Source organism: Zingiber officinale, chromosome 7B, assembly GCF_018446385.1.
Source record: "Zingiber officinale cultivar Zhangliang chromosome 7B, Zo_v1.1, whole genome shotgun sequence".
NCBI lineage: Eukaryota > Viridiplantae > Streptophyta > Magnoliopsida > Zingiberales > Zingiberaceae > Zingiber > Zingiber officinale.
Genome location: NC_055999.1, coordinates 19,238,319 through 19,244,352, shown reverse-complemented (window position 1 = coordinate 19,244,352; position 6,034 = coordinate 19,238,319).

The following is a 6,034-nucleotide window of genomic DNA, read 5'->3' as shown; positions in this document are numbered from 1 at the left end:
TTGAGCTCTATTGTGACAACAATGGAGCTATAGCACAGGCGAAGGAACCTCGCTCACACCAGCAGACCAAGCACATACTACGGCGCTTCGATAGAGGAGATGTGAAGATTTGCAGAGTACCTACAGAGGCTAACATTGCAGATCCCTTGACCAAGGCTCTGGTACAGAAGAAGCATGATGGTCACACTAGGTCATTTGGGCTTAGAGCCTACACTGATTGGCACTAGTGCTAGTGGGAGATTGTTAGCTAGAGCCCTAGAGCCAATCATTTGATGATTGTATTTTGGACTTATTGTATCATATTCTATATAAATAAAGGCATTTGGATTTTGGTTATTATACTTACTTGTATTGGTGCCAAATAAACTAAGTATAATAATATCCTTGAGTAGATGGTTCTCACCTATATCAATCGGTTAGTTGAATCGATAGTGAGATGATATAGGGAACACTACTCTAAATCATTCCTAGTCGAGTATTAACATTCAGGGACAATGTTAATGCAATAAGACTAGCATGTAGGTCAACTCGATGACTTGATCTCACAAGTCATGGATATAGAGATATCAAGTTGACACATGGGTATACATTAGAGAATGTATACTGAATGACCCGCCATGAGAAAGTATCATGGATCGTTATTTGAGTGTCATATACTTTCTCATGTGACTATTAGTATGACTACTAGTCCTTAGACCTGAAGTCACCATAGATCCCTACATAAGGAGTTATGTACTTTGGTTTCGTCAAACGTCACCCGTAACTGGGTGGACTATAAAGGCGATTACTGGGTATATAACAAATTATGCAGAGGGATGTGAGTGATGTAGATGGGATCTATCCCTCCTATATGACGGGAGAGACATCGGTATTCTTGATAGAGTGAGACCACGAAGTGCATGGCCATGCCCAAATGAGTCAATATGTGATATTGAGCTCATTTGATTTAGTGAGTCTACTTGGAGTTCAAGATTTAGATTGGTCAGAGAATGACACCGTCTATGCCTCACATTGATCAATCTAGATGTCTAGGATAGAAGGACACTTGTCATATATTGTGAAGAGTCACAATTAGTAGTCACAAGGTGATGTCGGATCTCGACATTCTTGTAACTTGGGTAGTAATGATGTGTTGCTAGATACCGCTCATTACTTATGCTCCTAAATGGGTTTAGGGCATTGTCAACGTTACAAGAACCTATAGGGTCACACACTATGGACAATTAGATGGAGATTTGGTTCATATGATGAACCAAGAGGATTAGATTCATTTGATGAATCAAATTGGATTAAAAGTAATCCTAATTGGGCTAATTGAGTTGGACTCAAGTTGATTCATGTATTCAATGAGTCTAATTTAGATTATGACTTATTAAATCAATTTAATTTAATGAATTAGATTCATTATATTAAGTTGGCTCGAATCAAAGGGTTGGATTAGATCAACCATGGTAGAGATTGGGTCAAGTTTGACTTGACTTGAGAAGGAAGACCAAAGGTCAATTTTGACTTGACCTTTTGCCACCTCATTGGTAAGTTGACATTAGGTGGACCAATGATGATGTTCCACATCATCATGGTGTGCCACCTCATGGGAGTTACATACCCATTCTCTTTAATGAGGCATTAAATGAGAAATGGGGGTTACTCTTGGAGATGTGGCCGACCACTTTAGGGGGTTAACGAAATTCATTTTCATTGAACTCCTCATTCACTCCTTTCTTCTTCCTCAAGCTCTCCCTCTCCCTCTCCTCCTTGCTTGGCCGAATCTCACCAAGGTGCTAGCACACCTTTGTGTGAGGTTTTCTCCACCTACGTGTCCGTGTGGATACTTCTAGAGGACCGACGCTTGACGGTCTAGAGTTCTGGCAATTCCTTGGACGAGCGGGAACGCGAAAGGGCACGCTTCAAGGTATACTTCTTAACACATAGATCTAGGAGTAGATCTAAAGTTTTTGAAACTCGTACTTGTATTTCGTTCGATTTTTCTTGCACGGATCTACGGCTTTGGGTGATTCGGGGTTTCCGCGATGTGAAAAGCGGTTTTCGCGGCCCGAAAAACCCAACACATGACTCGCACGTCTCATAAGATTCAAAATCAAATGAGTCCAGTAAACCATCCTTATGGAGCTGGGATAAGCACTTGTCATTTATATGACCTAAGCGACAGTGCCAGAGGTAGGTTTGGTTCAGGTCATTTGACTTGAACCCTCTTGGTATTTATGTTATAGATAGGGCTTTCAAGGTCTAGAATGTAGAGTCCGTTCATCAGAGGTGCACTACAATAGAATATATCTTTTAAATAAACAGAACAACATTTATCCTTAATTATAAAAGAGAAACCTTTCTTGTCTAAACAAGAAACTGAAATTATGTTCTTAGTTAATGTAGGCACATAACAACAATCATCCAACTCTAATACAAGCCCAGAGGGCAGAGATAGAAAGTAAGTTTCTACAGCAACAGCAGCAACCCGTGCTCCATTGCCTACTCGTAGGTCTATCTCGCCCTTCGTCAATGCTCTGCTATTTCTCAGCCCTTGTACATTAGTACAAATGTGAGAAGTGTTGGAGTGTATACTGAAAGCCTAAGCTTTGTAAACATTCATTTTGAATAAAGAATCATATTTGGTCAAATGATCTACATTTAGTTGCTCAATTAATTTATATTGTAGTTAACATAGTATGTGATGTCACATACAGAAGATGATGTTATCAGTACCTTATAAATTATAAACAATAGCTCACGACCAAAATGGAAAGGAACAAACCATTAGAAGGTCGTAGTGTAATTAGGTATCAGTTTATCTTGACTGTATAATTACACTAGTACATTTAGAATGTATTGAGTATGACCATTTGAGGTCGTTTCTTTTATACTGACTTTATAAAGAAACAAAGTCCTCGGTTATTATGGAAGTGTGTGCTCTTAATCCTAATATAATAACAAGCACATATATTTGATATTTATTTCTTTAATTTATCAGTGGGTGAGATTTAGTTCGATGAATCAATAAGCCCGATAAATTGGGAAATGGTATCACTTATAGTGTGTGTTGTTGATTATAGAAGGAAATTGTGTCCTAGAGATACTAGGTTGATAATGTCCTCAAGAGGAGCTCATAAGGATTGTCATGTTAAACCCTGCAGGTGGACTTAATCCGACATAATGATAAGGTTGAGTGGTACTACTCTTGGACTAAGATATTAATTAAATGAGTTGTCAGTAACTCACTTAATTAGTGGACATTCGATATCTTAAACACATGGAGACTAACACACTCATAATAAGAAGGAGCCCAAAAATGTAATTTGGGATTGGTGCGGTAGTTCAATAATAGTTCTCTAGTGGAATGAATTATTATTGATAAAATTAAGTTGTGTGTTCGGGGTGAACACGGGATGCTTAATTTTATCGGGAGACCAAAACCAATTTCTCCTCTCGGTCCCTATCGTAGCCTCTTATTTATAGAGTACTATACCCACCTATACCCACTTTCTATACCCACCTAAAGGGGGCCGACCAAGCTAGCTTGGGAACCAAGCTAGGGCCGGCCTAAGCATGGGTTTAGGCTAAGCTAGAGGGGCCGGCCATATTAAATTAAAAAGGATTTTAATTTTAATTTTTATTATGTGGAAGATATAATTTAAAGAGAATTAAAATTAAAATATCTCTCTTGTAAAAGATCTACAAAAGATTAAAGAAAGAGATTAGATTTCTTTCCTTATTTGTAGATTGATGAGATATTTTATTTTCTCTTTAAAAATTATTCACATGTTGTAAAATTAAAATTATGGAAATTTCTTTTTATCAACCATGAAGAGATTTTTGAAGAAAAATTTTAATTTTAAAATTTCCGGAAACAAATTAGGAAGTTTTAATTTGTTGATTAAAACTTGTCTAATTTACTTCCTTTTGATGTGGTCGGCCAATATAGTTTAATTGGGGAAATTTTATTTTATTTTTCTCAATTAAATCATGTCAAGGAAATTAAGGAAATTTTATTGTAATTAAATTTCCTAATTTGCCTAGGCCAAGGAATATAAAAGAAGGGGTGAGGGTGCCTTCATGAGTACAACCTCTTTTATTTCTCTCCCTCTTTTGTTCCTTGGTGTGGCCGGCCATCATCATCCTCTCCCTCTCTTCCTCTTGTGGTGGCCGAACCTCTCTCTCCCCTTGGAGCTCTTGTGGTGGCCGGATACTACTTGGAGAAGAAGAAGAAGAAGGAGAGAAAGCTAGCGTCTCTTGGAGCTTGGTTGGAGTTTTGATCTTCTTCCTTGGTGAAGCTTCCTTATTGTTGGCCGAACCTAGCTAGAAGGAGAAGAAGGTGGTTGGTGGTTTCTCATCTCGGAAGATCGTTGCCCACATAACGTCCGAGGTTAGAAGAGGAATACGGTCGAAGATCAAGAGGTTTTTCTATAAGGTATAACTAGTAATTTTTCTTTCCGCATCATACTAGTTATTTTTGGAAATAATACCAAATACAAGAGGCTTACGATTCTAGTATTTCAAATATGTTTTTCGATGTTGTGTTCTTTTGTTTTATTTTTCCTTGTGATTTGATTGTTCTTTTCGGTTAACCTAAAGTTATTTTAGGAAATTAAATATTAGTTTTCTATAAAAGGTTTTGTCTAATCAGTGGTGGTTGCTCCCATATCCAAGAAGGTCGTGTGCCTCGCCACGTCAGTACTGGAAACCAATTATGGAAATTAATATTTAATGGAATTAATAACTTAAGGTGATTTGGGTCGAACGTGTTGACCCAAGTCAAAATCTAAAAGAACGAATAGATTAAGTTTTGGATCAAACGTGTTAAGTTCCGTAGGCGATCCAAAATTTAATTTAAAAGAACACATGGTAGCTAGGAAAGGTTCAGATTTTTGTACAGTGGAACCTCTAGGTTTTCCGAGTAGCAACCAATAATTGGTATCAGAGCTAGGCTTTTGCCTCTGTGTATTTGGTATTAGTTTAATTATGCACATGTCATACATAATTTAGGCAGATTAATAGTAGGATTTGCTAACTTTGTGGATGCAGGATCCAACTATTATGGCTTTTAGTTATTATGTGTGTGATTGGACCCTTGGACATGTCAAGGGCATTTATATGTGTGTGCATGATTGTATTAAAAATACAGCAGGAGCTGTATTTAGTTTTATTAGGATTTTATTTTTGAGCTAGATACATGTATATTCCTTTTATGGAATATAGGATCAAAATGTAAAATTCTAATTATGTCGCGGATCAAATCTTGCAAAGCGTGGAACCTTCTAAGGACCAGAGGCGCAGCGGAACTAGGAGCAAGATGGATGCGACAGCTAGACCCGGTGGCGGTGGCCAAATATGGCAGCAGCTTGGGATGACAACACACGGAGGACAACTATAGATAAAAGCCATAATAGTTGAAAATAAAATTTTCTATTTATTGCTTTTATATTGTGCTGTGTGTGCATGTTAGTATACATGTCTAGTAGGCTAGCATAGTTAAAATTCCTCATTTATAAATAACTAAGTGGGAGAGGGATTTTTAAATAAATCCCATGGTCTCCATTACTGGTTTGTAAGTGGTGCAAACAAGTTTGCGCGTTGGCTCTGAGTGCCTTCCTCCATAACGGATGAGCTTGTTTGTGGATCACTAGAACATACTTCCATTTTTGGATGACTATAGGAAGTTAATTAAGAGCGTGTGATCTTCCCCAACGGAAGGGGCATAATCTTATTAATGGACTTAGTGTCAAGTAATGGTATACACTTAGACACATCTAATAGTATCCTCACCATCGGAATCACTGCTATTATTTGTGTGACCAAAAGACCCCAACTATTAATTTTATTTGTCAAAAAGTTAGGTTGACAAGATAATAAAATTAATGGGTTAAGACCCTCCTTTTACAAATGTTGAATTTGTATACGTCCACACTAACGTGGCATACAAAATTCACGGTGTTTTGAGATGTTGGTTAATTTAAAATAGTATTGTTTGAGGAATCAATATTATTCTAAATTTAGAGTTCTGACCAAAAATTATTTGTGA